The 18,160-nt window shown below is 39.3% G+C and overlaps 1 pseudogene across 1 annotated transcript in view; it reads right to left on the minus strand.

Moving 5' to 3' along the window:
* Positions 1–1,428: 1,428 nt before the first annotated feature.
* The window catches only part of LOC309548899, a 111,309-nt pseudogene continuing 94,577 nt past the window's right edge, over positions 1,429–18,160 (minus strand). Inside the window, exon 2 of the transcript in view lies at positions 1,429–2,034. The product of the transcript in view is annotated as an uncharacterized misc_RNA (transcript). The remainder of the gene's footprint in view (positions 2,035–18,160) is intronic.

Genomic DNA, 18,160 nt, shown 5'->3' on the forward strand with positions numbered 1-18,160 from the left:
CTTCCCATCTGTAACTTTGTCTCCCGGCTCTGTGGAGTCGTTGGTCTGAGTCTCTTCTATGACTCCCAACTTCGCCATCTGTCGCCGGGCTTCATCAGAGTCTTCGTTTAACATGTTTCCATCCAGGGAGAAGCGTACGGTCAGCTGGTCCATGATGTTAATGGGTTTGTAGGCCCGTTCCTTAAAACTGTACCTCACAATGTTCTGGGGGGCATGAGGGTTGTTTGCAGTCAGGATACCAGTGAATTCCTCCTTAAGTTCAGCGTCGCTGAGTTCCAGCTGGTCCGGAGGCTTAACCAGAGTCTTGGCCTGCATCCATTCATCAGCTCCATCCCCCATATCTGTGGAGTCATCTTCATCCTCCAAATTTCTTCTTGAGCAGATGTTGGAACTCAATGCTACAACTTCAGGCCGGATTTCCGGATCAGTATCTGGATCCTCCAGGTGGAAATCGATAATTTCTTCTGAGTTTGTAGAAGACTGGTCCATTAAAAACTTGGGTCCTGAAAACCAAATGGTTTGTGTGAGGACAACTGCTGGCACTAAAATCTTCTGCATGAATGCTAGAAAGTGCTCTTGCATCTCAGGTTTGTTACGGAGAGTTTTCTTAAGTGCAGCAAATCTGGTTAAAGCTTGTTCTCGATTGTTAGGGAGAGTAAGCCTTGGTACTCGGAAGGGTGATGGAGCTACCCAACTGTTGGAATTGTCCTTGAAGAACTCTTCATCCATAATCTTGATGAACTCCTTGTCTTTGACTGAAGGGGCAATCTTGTTGTCATCACAAGTAGTCTGGTACACTGAATCACCAAAGTCCTTTTGAGAAGTGAGCTTGCAGTTAATGCTTTGGAGTGCTTGATATGGAACTTCGTTCTTAAAATCAAGTCTTTCCTTCACATAATAGTGCGATGGACATTTCATCAATCGACAGGTAACATTAGTTTTGTAGGAAGCTACATCCAAGAGCTTGTGAGATTGGTCTAAACAGACTTCTCCTATTATCACCCATCCAAGATCAAGTTTCTGGGCCTGAGGAGCATCATCTGGACCATTACATAACTCTCTTATTTTATGAACTCTAGGAATGTCTCTCCCTAGTAGAATCAAAATCTTAACATCCTTGTTAAGTGGTGGAATGTAGTTAGCAATGTGACTCAAATGAGGGTGATGACGTGCAACCTCTGGTGTGGGGATTTCTTCTCTGTTGTTCGGTAGCTGATCACATTCGATTAGCGTTGGAAGAGGAAACTCTGTGTCCTCATATTCTGATGCAACTATGAAGCCATGGGCTCTTCTTCCCGAAGTATTGACCTTTCCTGCACATGTCTGCAAGGTATAGGACCAGGTCTCTCCTTGAATGTTGAATAGGTCAAAGAATTCTGTACTGGCCAATGAGCGATTGCTCTGATCATCGAGTATGGCATACATTTTTTATGGAATTTTGTGGACATCCTTCAGGAAAAACTCTTACAAGACATATCTTGCTACAAGACTTGCTATGAAGCCCTTCTCCACATACCTCTGTACACCTTGTGGTTACGGGGTCGGCATATTGCTCAGTTCTCTCCCCGCCATCATCTGATGTAGTCTTGGGGTTGCTGCCGGGTGAAGGTTTCCTTTTGAACAGGTCTGAATGAAGAGCGTCCACATGTTTGGCACTGTTGCAGAGAGAACATCTGATGGCGATCTTACAGTCTCTGGCTAAATGATCGGAGGATGCACAACACTTAAAACAGATATTATGCTCTTTGAGAAATGACTTACGTTCTTCAATAGGCTTGTCCTTAAATGCACGACATTTGGAGAGAGAGTGTGGCGCATTATGAATAGGACACTGTTGATTAAGATTGCTAGCTTTAATGTCTATAGCTAAGACGTTGGATGCTATTGCAGTCTTCCTCACGGCAATAGGATGCCTTAAATCCTTGAATTTACTGTTGGTGGCAATACCCCTTGAAGTACTTAAAGGAATGGTGGTTGTATCTGGATAGAAGAAGCTTGGGTCATTCTTGGATCTTGCAACCTTCCGCACGAACTCTGAAAAATAAGAAAAGGGAGGGAAGGAAACACGATGCTCATACTTATACTTTGATCCTACACTAGTCCACTTTCCCTGAAGATGACTAGGCAACTTTGCTACAATAGGATTTACGCCCTGAGCAGTGTCTAAATAGCTAAGACCTGGTAAACTAGGATCTAACTTAGCAATTTCAAGTTCATGAAGGAGGTCACCTAACTCTCTAAGCTTATGATTGTCCTTAACAGAGATTTTAGGGAAGTCGTTAAGTCTCTGGAATAAGGCAGATTCAATGACTTCGGGGCTCCCATAGTCTTGTTCTAGACGTTCCCAGGCAGCATCAAGGCCTGCTTTAAAGTTATAAATGTAGACAGATTTAAGTCTCTTTAGTTGTTCTGAAGATTGACGCCCCAACCACTTTATTAGTAAGTCAAGTTCTGCTTGAGGATCAATGTCCAAGTTCTTGGTTACCGCCTTAAATGTAGATCTCCAACTCCTGTAGTTTTCTGGGCGGTCATCAAATGCAGACAGTCCAGTTGTTATCAACTCTCATCGAATCATATACTTGCTGAACTCTGCAATGTCAGTGCTTTCAGTTTTTATAGCCACAGGGGGTACTGATGGTCCGCCGTCTTGGGCCATGGTTGGTATCTGATGTTGGCTGGTAGGTAGAGAGAAAGGTGTTGCAGATGGGTTTAATTTAGGTAAGGGTCTGTCATCTGAAGGTCTCTGAGCATTTGAAGTCAAAGAGAGCTGTATCAAAGGGGGTATAGAGTTCATTCTGTAGTCTTCTGCTGTGCCCTTGTAATCTCTATGCACATAGGGTTGTGGTGGCACATGAGCTGCGTAGGTTGATTCACTTGATTTTGTGACGTGCGGTATTTGTGGAGGGTCTCTGTTAGTAGGTGCGTCTAGTTGACCAGCTTGCTTTGGCGACACATTGCCTTCTGATCCACTTGCTGGATTATTATGAGAAGAATCTCCAACTGTAGGTGGGACTGTATTGTCGTGGTTCTGAGTTAGGACAAACTGTAGGGTCCTTTCAACAGGGTCTTGACAAGCAGGCAAGCTGGTACAAGCTGCTCCTTCTTCTTCCAATAGGGCTTGTTCCAAGACAGATAACTCTGCTAACGCTACTTCCTTTTCTCTATTCTTCTGAAGAATTTCTAGCTGAGCCTCTGTTTCTGCTTGTATTCTTGCTTCCTTGCATTTAGCTTCTGCCTTGAAGGCTGCTTCTTTTTCAGAGCAGGCGGCTTGAACCTGGGCTACTGCAACCTTGGCGAGCTTTGAGTATTTGGTCGCTCAGTATTGACCTTATAGAGCAGGATCGCAATGACTTAGAAGAAGATTTATGATATGAGCGGGCAGACCTAGAAGATTTTCCTGAGTGTCTGGAAGAAGCAGAGTTACAGGATATAGTCTCATGTAGCTGTGCCAATCTACCTTCTATCTGTGCCTTTGCTTCAAGATATGTACTATGCCTCTGCTGGTCATTAGAAGTAAAGTTCTTTAATTCCAATGCAGCGTCCTCTATGTTGGAATGTGACAATAGGGAATAGTACTTCTCAGAAAGTCTTTTATAATTCTCAAATGCCTTCTTAACCCTTGAGAGAGCAGTGTTCAATTGCTCAGAATTGTTGCTAGTTTCATTAGTGGCTGTTATACAACTTAAAGTCTTTTCCCACAATGCAGTCAGGTTACTAGATGTTTCTTCCTTACTTGCTTCATAAACCTCCCTTGCCTTCAAGGATGGATGAGGGGCTCTGACAGGATGAGCAGAATGAAGTAAGGAGTCTGCTTTATCTTGACTAAATGCAGGTAATTCTGTGAGATCTCTCTCAGACATAATAAGTACTGTATTTCTGGTGTCTTGTTAGAAATCTGCCAGAGCTCAGCTCTGTAAGTAGTGACTTCTGTTATTAAGCAGGCTGGGCTGAGGTATTTTTTGTTACAATAGTGGCTAGTGCTGGAACTAGTTCAAATTGGATCACCTCAGAAGGCTGTAACAGTAATGAAGCATTCAGTAGGTGGCTGGTTTCATATGCAGAGTAATGCTTCTGGTGACACACAGGTGTGGTACTTACGTTTCTGAAGCTGGAAATTTACTATTCTGAAGCTGCAGAGATACCTGGAAATTTACTTCAAGTACTTCTTGGAAATGTACTCTCTGAAGCTGTGTATTCCTGTAAATTTACTGTTCTGTCTCAGCATCGATTGTACCTGTGACCTTCTTGTAGACCCCCAGTCTGAAAGTGTGTGCAGCAGGTTGAATGATGGCTTTAACAGATAGTTTACTCAATGAATAAAGACTCCAGAGGTGTTCTCCAATGCTTCTTTATGCTTCAAGTTAGCAAAGGCATAAACATAGAGGCTTTTCCATAGGTAAATTTACAATGAAGTTACACAGCTTCCACACTCTGCAGTCTCCTCATAACAACTAAACAAAATGGTAGTTACAGCAGGAAAATGGAGGATGGGAGAAACCATCTAGCCAGAAACAGCAGGGGTACAAGGAAGATACCAATAACATAGCATAACATAACATGTAATAACAACTGCTAGACAGTTAAAGCTGCGTGGCAGCACACATACTGTACATTTTTAAAGGCACCCCAGTGTATCTCCAGAGCACACCTGCATTACAACACACCACAGACCACCACACTGCAGACTTTTTTGCTTTAAGATAAGATACAGCCTGTTCACACTATCCCAAATAATACTACCCACATCAGAGTAATCCACAGTAGTAGTAGTGGGCATGGGGAAGTTAGGATAAGGTGTAGTGGGAGGGGCGGTGGGAGTACTGGGAGTGTACATCACAATATTAAGATCCACACACCACTGGAAAATCCAACCTCTGATAGCGCTTCAAGGGTACAGAGAAATGCATTAGGTGACGGAACTTCCGGTGACATAAAATCCTGGTATTGAAATTTGGAAGTGTGCATTTTATATTAAGAAAAGCTTTTAAAATTTAAAATGGTAAGATGCCATGATCTTTTAATCTTCCTCCTACAATAACGTACAACCTGGGGAAATACGAGGAACAGCTGAGAAACCATCTGACAGAAACCCCTAGGATTCTTACTACAAGCAATATCCTTTATGGGAGTCGGTCAGTGAGGGCACAAGAGGAAGGGGAGCATGTCACCTTCACCATTGCCATTACATGTTATTGCACAGATTGCACTTTTCAACATACCTTGGCACAGAAAATATACAGCACTTTATGAATTTATTCATACTATTGTGATGTCTTTGTTTATGGATGTATTATCAGCACTGGTAAACTTTTTTTCATATATGAAATTGAACCATACCCATAGCAGGTAAAGTTGGGGATATACACCATGATCCAAAATTTCATAGAATTGGATGTGTACACTTATATATATTTTGCGTTTTTCTTGGATTGTTTGGTTATAACACATATTGAGTAGAGCACAGACAGCGCTGGGATCTCAGACTTTTAACATCCAGCTAATATTTAGTAACATACCTGTTCATTGGCTGATAAACCATGTCATTATGAGCATCTGTACACAGTGATAGAAAATCAGTCTGTCATGCTGTTTACAGCAAATTAGAAAGAATTACCCTAATATGATTGGATGTTTCACATAACCATAGAAGTATTGAGCAGGTGTAAAATCACCGCTCTAGCAAATCAGGCCCTAAATTATGCAACAAACAGTAGCATGGATTTAGGCTTTTGACGCCTAGCAGCGTTGAATAATGTGTTGATTTTATTGATTAATGTGTGGTCTAGTACTAGCTCACTTATTTTTCCAAATAAATATAATAAATAGGTTCCGATTAGAATAAATAATTTGCTTCTAGACTGCCTAATTACTGTGCAATGCTTCTTGTTAATGGGATTTCATAATATTTCAGTTTTAGTTGCAATATCAAAATAATTTTTGTATTGTTGTTGGCATTATTTCTGTATCCACATATTTATGTTTCACCATTATGTGCTACAGTGTATTTATCAAATTGTCACATGTCTGCACTGGTTTAAATAGTTATTTTGATGTAAAGATATTTTATGAGAACAGAATATGCCAATAAATGCTATGTAGCTGTGCTAGTTTTTTTCAGAAAGTTTTAAGTTGTTTGTGTTGGGCTCATTGCCCAGCCTTGTGTGAAATAGAGCATGAATTAACAAAGTCACGAATAATGCCAATGTAGGTGTTATGACTGTGGTGAAGTGTGACTTTCACAGAGTCCCACAGTATGAGGGTTTTTGTCTTTGAAACCACAGAGACTTATTGACTGGGGAAAATAAAAAAGTGTAGCTAACAAAGTCTAATTTTCTTCCCTATCAATGTTTCAGAAGTCAAGACCTACAGAGATCACACCAATGGAAACAGAATTATCCACGTGAACATGAATGATTCAACAATGCAACTAATGTTATAAACTGTGATAATGGAAGGAGCTACTGCAAGCATTTTTACACAAAATGTAATAATGGGGAGAAAAGGGAGGCAGATAATGTGCCAAAAATAGATGCCTACAGGTGGCATTTTTTTCAACAATGTAATTATTTAGCACACGAAAAGTAATATTTTATGTTTTATAAGCTTCTGCCACCTGCCTCTAACACTTTTTTATAGAATACTAAAAATGCCTATTTTGTCAGAGAAAATGTCAGTGTTATTAGTAGTAGTAGTAGTGTAATAATTGTATTTATAATAGATAACAATATGTGTGACATCACACTTGGGTTATGTTGAGCAACTGCTTTGCTAATATTAGGCTTTTAAACTTGTACATGTAAAAGTAATAATGTCGATCAAATGGCTTCAGTATTCTCCAAGTCACTGACCCAAAACCAGCAAATCAGGTCTACTGATCCCTTATCAGGAAAAAGTGATATGAACAGCTATACAGGTGCTGGATCACTTTTACAGGCGGCAATATTGAGTTCCTCTTCCCACTGCCACCATCTTTATCAGGCTCTCCCATCCAGATGGGTCTGGGAGTCCAGTAATAACGTGATCATTTTGGTCACATTGCCTGGGAAGAGTGGCAGAAGCAGAAGTTCCCATCCCTCTTCTGTGATTTCACTTGTAAATGTGAATATGCATGTAGGTCACTCACACATATGTAAATGGAGATCACACCACACATGTGAGGTATCGCTGCAAACATCAAAGCAAGAGCAATAATTATAGTGCCAGACCTCCTGTGTAGTTCTTAACTGGTAATCTGTAAAGGCTTTTACACCGTCGCCTGTGGATAATTTATTGTATCGTAATTTGTTGCCATTTCACGAGCATGCACAGTTTTAAAGTGATATGTTTGGTATCTATTTATTTGGCATAACATTATCTTTTATATTTAACAAAAAGAAAATTGGATGATATATTTTTGGCTGTGTGCACTAAAATTCATTAAAATATTTTTTTCCAAAAAAATGTAAATTTGAAAAACCACTGCGCAAATAAAAAACAACACCCACAATTTTATTCTCTAGGGCCTCTGCTTACAAATACTGTATATAATGTTTGGGGGGTTCTAAGTAACTTTCCAGCAAAAATAATGCAGGTTTTTACATGTATGAGATACATATCAGAATCGATCTAGTAGGCAAGTGGTAACATGGTATTAAACCCTAAACAAAAAAAAAAAGGATTATATTGCAGCTTACCAATCATTAGATGTGGTGGCTTTTAACAGATTGAAAACCATTAACAAACTCCAGCTCACACTGTATATTCAATTATGGCAATTTTTTTTATTGTTTTTACCCTTTTGGGAAAAAGGTGTTGCATTAATAAATGAAAGCTGATCATTTCATCAGCCATGCCAGTGGTAAGTGATTTGTCTCATCTATGTAAACTGAAATATTCTGCTGGAGAGTGTGTGCTGTGAAAAACAACAGACTTGCTGGCTAAATTACCAGATGAAAAGAGAAGAAAAAAAAAATCCTAATAAAAGAAAACCATTAGAGTCTTCACATCTATATACGTATATCTATGTAGCCTCTGTGTGCTTATCTCCATGAACAAATGCCTCACACAGTTCAGTCTCTTTGCTACCTTTCACCTTATAATCCTCCAGTGTAAACATCTCACACATTTTAGCTCATTGATGTCTCTTGTTACCTTCTAGAGCCCTACACTAAAGCCTCCTACACATGATCAGAATATCGGACAAATTTGCGTCCGTTTTTTGTTGCATGCTAGTCTCATATTGAAAGTAAAGAAGTTAATTTCATAGGAAAATTCTCGTACAATAGAATTCAACTTCAGAAGTGATGTAATGTGTTGAATTCCTTTGAATCTATTCATTTATTTCCGAGCATGCGTAGTCTTGCTGGTACAATTTTTTTCGGATGAAAACTGTACTAATTAAATGAAAATCAGATGTTTTGTCGACAAATTATGAAAATTTTATGCACATTTATGCACGCGTGCACATTCAGCTTTTGTTGTATGAAAATTCATAATCGGCTTTCGAAAGTACTATAGTAACAATCCAAAAATCGTCAGATTGCTCGTCAGATGACCTCCAATTTTCTTATCGTGTGTACGGCCTTTACTCTAGTCTTGGATGAAAATGGGGCTGGTTCAGCAGGGACTGGCCAAATTTCAATAATTCTATGGTCGTTCCTGTTTGAGATGAGTCAGTCTAATTATGGAATCTTCTCAAATGGTACTGTTGGTATGTTTTCATTTGATCAGTGCCTGAAGCCAATTGCCTGCAGAGCTAATCAGTGTATTGTGATAGTGGAGGAGTCCCCCTGTCAGAATACAATAGCACAGCAATGAGGATTCTCCCATCCACCTCGATTGTGGGGATGCTTTCAGTTTTTTATTTTCAATCAGCCTGCTGATTAATCCAAAAAAGCTAAATCATCTATGGCTAGCCTAAATCACAGGGATGGCGATAAGAATGAAGAAAATGTTTTATATATTCCAATAAACTTTTGTTGATGCTTTAAAGAAACAACAGTGCAAAAAGCATCTGACAACATACCAGGGACAAATTGGGTACAGAATAGATTAAGTCATGAAGGTCAACAAGAATGACAGCATGCAATATCACCAACAGTTTAAAGTGCATAATACAGTTTTTTTTTTTTTGTTTTTTTTTTTTTAAATAGGAACCCTTGTAGGTACAGAGGAAAAAATAACTATGAATAATTAAGGGAGAACTAAAATAAAATAAAGGTTAGCACTGCTAAAGGCATACAAGGTACCATCATCAACACAACCAAATAGTTAAGACTAAATCATCCTATTTCATTCCATAAGTATCAAACATTTAGGCCAAGGTTGACCATTTGAGATTAAGTGTTTTAAGATTTTGGAAGATGTGCGCTGTAGCCTACTTATTGCTATAATTGTGTTTTGACTTGATAAATAACTTCAGAGATTTGGGGTGCTGAGATTACTTTCTATTGATTAATGATAATGAAGCAGGATGCAAATAAGACATGTGACACAATGGTCCTGCATTGGATAGGGTACGGGTCTATAGAAATACTTAATAATGCTATATGTGGGGTAGGCTTAGAAATTATTCAGATAACTCAAAATAATAATGAAAATACAGCATTCCAAAAGCTTCTCACACTTTTACATCCCCAAAGAATATGGAAGAGGTTGCCTATCTTTCCACACTGATGCCACCAAAGGGGCAATTGATCTGGATATAGTTTTGATAGTTAAAGGAGAAATGCAGCCAAAGCTCATGTTGCACTCCTGTGACCTGTTTTCAGCAGACAATGGGCTGAAGACCGCTGTTGGCTGACATCACAGGGCTGTTTCAGGCTCAGACAAGATTGCAACAATGAAGTTGGGATCCACCCACATGCCTGGGCCGGCACCTGGCTCAGCCTCTCAGCAAACCGTTGAGAGCCTGAGCTAGTAACTTCCGCCTCCTTCACAGCCCAGCACTCCAGTGAGCACAGGGGGCAGAGCAGAGAGCTGCTGACTGACAGTCAGCAGCTCTCTGCTCAGGGAGCTGTGAGAACCGAGTGATCGGTGGTGTTTGATCACTCGGTTCTCAGTGTTAAAGGTACTGGGGAAAGATGCAGATGATCTCTCTCCCAGTTAAGTACCTTGGCGAACATAGTACCATCTATAGTATATTGTATATGATTTAAACCAGGAGATGCACCTCTTCAAAGTGGGTTTAGTGGAGAGATAATTCTACAGCTTTGAATGTAGCTGTATTTTTTTAGTTGGATAATGTTGATGAAAATGGTAAATTTGTAAAAGGGGATAACTAGTGTCTGGAGATATTGTCAGGGGAGGTCTGCCAAAGATTTATAACCTTGTTGGGCCAAATGGGTCATTTGTAATGTTGGAATGTGGCACTCATACACAGTAAGGGGTATATCCCTTCGACCTAAGAATTTTTGTGACAGCGCAAGCTGCATTAGAGATGTCCACACTGTAATGAAAGCCTGAATAGAAGATAAAGCAAGAAAAAAGATTGTAGTTTTGGCAAGCAATAATGACAATTAAAGAGAAAAAGTTGGACTTTGAATGAGGTGCGTGAGAACAACCAGCCCTAAGAAAACCATACTCACCGACCAGTCTGCTAACAAACTGAATCAACCTGTCTAACAATGTAGGTTAAAAACAGGGGTTTAGTTAACACACATTTGCAAAATCATGTGTAAGCTGCAAGGCCCCTTCACAGGCACCCTGTGTAACTTGCAGTCCTAACACTACTCATTCAAAGTCCCAACTTTTTCTCTTTAATTGTCATTATTGCTTGCCATAATTATTCACTCACATTTGATACAGGTAGGTAGTTTAGAATAATTGAAATCATATGTTTTAGTGGAGGGGGAAATTAAAGTTATACTAAAGTCTCATTTTTTTTTGTTTCAAAATAACAAACATGGTATGCTGTTACCTGCTCTGTGCATTGGTTTTGCACAGAGCAGGCCAGATCCTCCTCTTCTCGGGTCCCTTGTCAGCGCTCCTGGCTCAAGCCTCTGGCCGAGTGTCCCACTGCTTGGCACCAGAGCTGAGATGCAGCTCTGTGTGTCCATTCAGACATGGAGCCGCGGCTCGGCCCTGCCCCCTCTCTCTCCTCATAGGCTCACTGACTTTGACTGAAAGCAGCAAGAGCCAATGGCACCCACTGCTGTGTCTCAGCCAATCAGGAGGGAGAGTCCCGGACAGCTGAGTCTCTTGTGCAACACCGCTGGATCAAGATGGGGCTCAGGCAAAATGTGCATAGGACCCCTTGTAAGAATCCCCAATGAACTCTGTTGAATGTCTTTTTAGCTTCTAAATAAGACAGAGGGCATCTTACAGTTTTCTACAGCTTTGAGGAAATTGAACATTTTTCTTGTACCATCAGGAGCCTGTCTCCCTTTTACAAAGCCCACCTGATCCATTTTAATAAGTGAAGGGGAGATGTCTGCTAGTCTGTTGGCTAATATTTTAGCATAGATCTTCAAATCAGTATTTAAGAGTGAAATCTTTCTAAAATGTTTGGCGTGATTCAGCCCCTTCCCTGGTTTGGGCAAAGTGGTTGTTACAGCTTGTGGGGTTTGTTTTTAGATCTAGGTAAAAGTTCAATATGTGTTTGCCCTCGTCCCGGATAGAGTTCATGTACATTTGTTGGTACCTCAAGCCAAGGGGGGTAGGACTTTTATGGCAAGTGATTGATAATATCAAATATAATAAAAGAATATTTATTTTTAAAGAAAGAAAGAAATATTTACATAAAATTAATTTTTGTAAGAATATATGCATTCGTTTGTGCTGGGTTATAGACCCAGGGTGAGTACGTGAAAAGTGATGAAGGTATTTGTGACATGTGTCATTTGTGACAATGACAGAATATTTTATCTGTGTATTTCCATGCTTGTGGCTTGGAATTTTCCAGAGATGATTACTGGTGCGTATCATACGCGTTTCGGCTTAAAAAAGCCTTTATCAAGGATTATGCGTTGTTTGTCACCGTTTCTGTAATAATAACGATGTAGTACATTCATTATTTTTTAAATACCTTGGATTAGCCGTTGGTACATCAAATTTGTAAGCATACATACTTATTTTGTGTTCAATCCATGTACAGCTAAGATGCCTTCTTTAAGCAGCAAGAACCTTATGTGTGCATCGAATGATGATGTAAGTCTAAGTGTTCAAAACATAGGTTTAGTAAGTATGTATTAGAAGACCAATACTTGGCATTATTGTATTTCAAAACAACTTACAGTGTTTGCTAGTTCAGCGTGATGGAGCAGCCTGGGTTGCTCAACAGTGGATGGATGGCTGGATACTCTTTTCGTCCCCTCAGCCTGTCAGGCATATATATGGGGGGGTTGGAAAAATGTTTTACTATCCTTCTGTTTCAGGGAGATATATATACAAAGTCTGGGCTTTTTTATATATATTTAGATGCACATATGCAATCACAGAATATTTGAGCAGTTGCATAAAGTGACTCAGTATACATAAGATGTGTAAAAAAACAATAAGTTTCAATGAACTTACATTTAAGATAAAGCAGCAGCACTTCAGTCCTTCCTCTTCCCTCTTAATGGGGGAATTGAGGTTAGATGGCAGTTAGCTGGATATATTTTTGCACCTCTCAACCTACATGTTGTATAGGGTAGGGTCTCCTGTCCTGTTGGCAGGGAGAGAGGGTTTTCTATATATCTCTTTATGCAGTTTCAAGGCTGTCAGTAATTCATATGAGAATCCAGAATTGGTATGTGAACTTACTTTTTCAAGATGGGCAGCAGCGCTTCAGTCCTTCTTCTTCCCTCTCTGCGAGGGAACTGAGGTTAGACAGTGTTTCCCCGACCTTTTATGCCGGTTCTCGAATGCGCATTATGCGCCGCACGTACCTACATGTGACGTCCGTCACGTGGCCCTGGCTCTTCTGTGCATGCGCCTACCAGCGGCTCGCGCATTTGAGTCAGCCATTGGGACGCCGCGGCCGCCGACACGGAGGGGGAGGAGCCCATATCCCCAAGGGGGATCGAGGATGCTGATGACACAATCCTAAGTGCTCACACTTGGTTCCCCTGTCTAAAAGGACAGGGGCTTTCCATGCCGGGTGTTTATGTTGTGCAAATAGCTGTATGGAGAACTTATAAATCATCTTTTTAGTCATATTTTCAGAATACAAAAAGTCGATGTGAAGCATTTATATGCAAAGTACAAATACATTTACAAGTATATACACATATGTAGACAGAGTATTAACAGTAGTAGTAAATTTGTGTAAACATGGGGGGGAGGGGTTGTTACAGCTTGTAACATTTCTGGAGGAAAGATGCTGGGGTACATTGATTTTAAATGGGGTAAAAGTGTATCTCCAAATGCCTTATAATAGTCAGCAGTAAAACCATCCACTTCAGGTGGTTTATTGTTAGCGAGTGATTGAATTGCTTTCTTAATCTCAATATCTGTGATTAGAGTGTTTAAATGTTCCAATAAATGAGGAGATATTACTGGGAATTTTCAAGAGTCAAGAAATGATGAGATAGATGTCTGGGTTTATCCTGTAGATTATTCAAGGATTTATAATATTTGTGAAAAGCATTTGCAACATCCTTGGGATGATAGACCATGGAGTTAGTAAAAGGGTCTGTCAGGGATGATAATCTAGTTTTTAATTGGCTGACCCTAAATACTGTAAATGAGCTAGTAGCTTACCACCCTTTTTTGCACTGTGAGTAGATCATGGCCTTGGATTTTTCAAGCATTTTTCCTGTTAAGATAGTACGAGTAAGTGAAGCTCTTGCCTACATTTAAGTAACTCCGAAGTAACAGACAATTTGATTTGGATCTCTAATTGTTTAATCTTTCTGAAGTAAAGTTTTCACAGCCTGAATTCTCCACCTTCTCTCTCTAGCTATTATTTAATTTACTAAACCCCTACTATATGCCTTATAAGCACACCAGACAAAAAATACATAAGAATCAGAGGTAGAATTCCGTTGGAAAAGTTCCTGTGAATACGTTTTCAACTTTTCCTGAAATTGACAGTGAGAAAGGAGAAATGTATTCCCTAAAGTTGGAGCATTGTCTGACTATGAGATTGTGTGAATTTCTGCTTGGCATACTTCATTCAGCAGTTGTAAATCCAGAAAGCTCATATTAATTCTAGAGTATGATCTATAAGCTGTAGAGAAAAAGGTGGAGTCCCTTTCAGTAGGATGCAGGCAGCGCCACACGTCATGGGGCTCTGCTTTATGCATGAAAGGTTGGATAAGGTATCTCATTGCGGTCTTATTGGCTGCAGTGACTACACATACATAATGGAGTTGAAATCTCCACACATAAATAAATGTTCCTGTTTATTTATTTTTTTACCAGATATAGGAGCTTATGCAGTAATGCCAATTGACCATCATTAGGTGAGTACAAATTTACTATAGTATACGTGGAGTTCTTCAGATTGCATGTCAGGATAATATATATATATATATATATATATATATATATATATATATATATATATAACCATGGGGGTAAATGAACACTTCATGCTCTTTAAAAAGACCCTGATTTTTTTTTTTTTTTTAGTTTTAAATTCATTTTATTAGAGCAAAGAAAAAAGAAGATATAAGGTACAAGGGTCACATAAAAGGGAGGGATATCCTTCCAAATATGGAAATTCAAACTGATAATGATGTATTAACATCTTTCTAGTTACAAACAGTGAATATACCATAAACTATAAAATGCAAACTGTAAGGTAGCTAAGGGTCTCAGCACCTATCCCAGATGGGGATAGTGTTGAGGCCAGATAAATATGGATATAGGAAGTTAAAAGAAAATGTAAGGATATTGAGGATTGGGAAAAATGCCTAGATACAGGCACAGACACATAGTAATTATTTAGTAGTACAAAATTACAGATAAAGGCAAGTGTTCACCTCAGGCTCTGATTGGTCTAAACAGTAGTGAAAAATGATTCCTGGTGATGGAACTAATTGAAGAGGAGTGTTACTCTAGTTATATGAGCTTGATGATACTTGAATGAGCTAACCATGGAGACTAATGCATGTGGAACTTCTCTCCTTTCAGATGAGTTTTAAAGTGAAGTAATTTCACATAGCAATGCCCTATCATTGTTCCCTTTTGGAAGAAAGTCTCTGCCTTAATTACCAACACGACTTACATAACCCGACCCGACCCCAGATATGAAATATGTCACTGGTAGCATTACAGTTCCTCCACCATTTTGAAGAGTGGGATGGGAAGATATAGGCTAGTCTGTATGGCGTGTAGTACTGTTTGTGATAGATTTTCATAAGGGCTTACATTTACATGGGATACATTTTTGAAAAGAGTAGAAGGGAGCCACAGAGTACTGTACCACATCTAGAGAGGAAAGGAGATATATAGTTTTGATTCCCAGAAGACCATACTGGTGGTTGTGACTACATGTATATCATCAATAACATATCTATTGTTGCACAGAAGCAACATATGATCAATTTGAGATTAGTAGTAAGAGAGTCAGTAGCAGACTGCTATGGATTTGCAAATTTTCCAGTCCAAATTTTCCAATAGTTATCAAAGGATAAACAGGATAGAGAGCTAATAGCCAATAAATATTCAAAGGTGTAGTTTTTTAATTGAACCAATACCTTTACTCCTTAAATATTCAAAGATGTATCACTCTTCCAATTTAGAAGAATTAAAGTGCAAGCAGCCAGTAACACTTGGGATATAACTTGTTTAAGACGGGGAATGGAATTGTTCAATACCAATGTGGAGTAATGCAAGTTCAGGGTTTGGCTGTGTTATAAATCCAGTAAGAGAAGATATCAATTGGAAGGCCTGTTTCCAAAAGCTTTTTCTATTAGGGCATCCCCAAAAGGTATGTAGAAGATGGCCTGTTTGCCGTTTGGCCGCAGTTGTGCCAGCATAGAGAAGAAGTGTCTGGAAATATTTTAGCCAATCTGTGAGGGGTGTGCTGCAATCTGTTATAGAGTTTGAGCATCATTTCCCAGTGGGAAATGCAATGGGAAGCTTTAGATATTGTCTGGAAGGCTGTCTTCCATTGGCTCTCCGTGAAGTTGGAGTTTAGGTCTGATTCCCATTTTTTGAGGGTTGTTGATTTGTGAAAGGACTGCTTCTCTTGCATGAGGTTGTAAAGGAGCGAGATACCTTTTGTACTGAGTTGCGGGGAGTTATAAAGTTGCCATATTTTAGGAGGGAGATGTAGGTCTGGAATAGGGTTTATGCCCAAAAAATGCAATATACGAGCGCTTGGGAAGTGCATATTTCTTGGCACGTAATACTCAGTAATTAGTCGCTTTACATTTTTTGGCCTAACATTTATTATGAAGTCTTCTAAGGTATTGATACCATAGGTTGGGAATAGTTTTGTGGATACAGTGGGTATCGAAAGTTTGGGCACCCCAGGGAAAAATTTGTATTAATGTGCATAAATAAGCCAAGGAAAGATGGAAAAATCTCCAAAAGGCATCAAATTACAGATTAGACATTCTTATAATATGTCAACAAAAGTTTTTATTTCCATCATTTACACTTTCAAAATAACAGAAAACCAAAAAATGGCGTCTGCAAAAGTTTGGGCACCCTGCAGAGTTAATATCTTGTACTGCCCCCTTTGGCAAGTATCACAGCTTGTAAATGCTTTTTGTAGCCAGCCAAGAGTCTTTCAATTCTTGTTTGAGGTATCTTTGCCCATTCTTCCGTACAAAAGTCTTCCAGTTCTTTGAGATTTCTGGGCTGTCTGTAACGCACTGCTCTTTTAAGGTCTATCCATAGATTTTCAATTATGTTGAGGTCAGGAGATTGTGAAGGCCATGGCAAAACCTTCAGTTTACGCCTCTTGATGTAATCCCCCGTGGATTTCGAGATGTGTTTAGGATCATTATCCATTTGTAGAAGCCATCCTCTCTTTAACTTCAGCTTTTTTACAGATGGCATCAAGTTACCATCCAATATTTGCTGAAATTTTATTGAACCCATTTTTCCCTCTACTCGTGAGATGTTCCCTGTGCCACTGGCTGCAATACAACCCCAAAGCATGATTGGTCCACCCCCATGCTTAACAGTTGGACAGAGGTTCTTTTCATTAAATCCTGTGCCCCTTTTTCTCCAAACGTACCTTTGCTCATTCCAGCCAAAAAGTTCGATTTTAACCTCATTGGTCCACAGAACTTGTTTCCAAAATGCATCAGGCTTATCTATATTCATTTGCAAAGTTCAAACACTGATTTTTGTGGTGAGGACGTAGAAGAGGTTTTCTTCTGATGACTCTTCCATGAAGACCATATTTGTACAAGTATCTCTTTATAGTGGAATAGTGTACCACAGTTCCAGTGTCTGCCATATCTTTCTGGAGGGATCGTGCAGTCAAACGTGGGTAATAATAAAATACATTTATTGCTTTTGTGGACAAACAAGGAAGAAAAATACTTTTTTTGTCAATTGCACGACAATTTTTTTTTATTTTAACTCTATATACAATAGACAAAACAAAGAAAACAAAAAAAAAAAAAAAGTTTTCTAGTCTGAACATACGTCAATATGTCAGCATACAATATGTCCCATTTATAATGACACATTTCTTGTACAAACAATGGGGAATTTACATACAAATAAAATAATGGCATCTTTTATCTTTGCACTATTTAATGTAATGCTAAAAACATAAACAAAATAACAAAAACAGTTTGAATATGAATGAGAAATAACAATAAGAATTTGCATTGAGGAAAATGGATAACAAAACTAATTAGGGCTAAGTGTTGTTGCTGGTGTAACTAGTGTACTAATGTAACTAGTGTTGGGCGAGCGGTTCAGCTTGAGCATGAGTTCGGGCCCAACATTGACTGTTTGCCCGTTCGGTGAACACCCAAATTCTTGGCGCGTTCAACCATTTGTTTGTTTGATTGTTTGTGCGTCAGAAGCCCCGATTGGCTGAAGCAATGAAGGCTTTGCTCAATCAGGGCACAGAACACTCTCAGAGCCATGACTGGAAAAAGCAATGATGACTATGTCCAATCATGGCTTATTGCTCATAGACCCACTCCACACAGTAAGATTCCTTCCCAGAGCAGCCTTTTGCAGTGTGATATTCGAGTGGAGATAGATAGAACAGTGTTCATTGCTACTAGCGAGTTAGTGTGCTATAGTTTGCTATTGTGATTCTATTGTGAGTGTAGAA

Source organism: Pelophylax lessonae (genome assembly GCF_965119305.1).
Source record: "Pelophylax lessonae genome assembly, chromosome: 1".
Taxonomy (NCBI): Eukaryota; Metazoa; Chordata; class Amphibia; order Anura; family Ranidae; genus Pelophylax; species Pelophylax lessonae.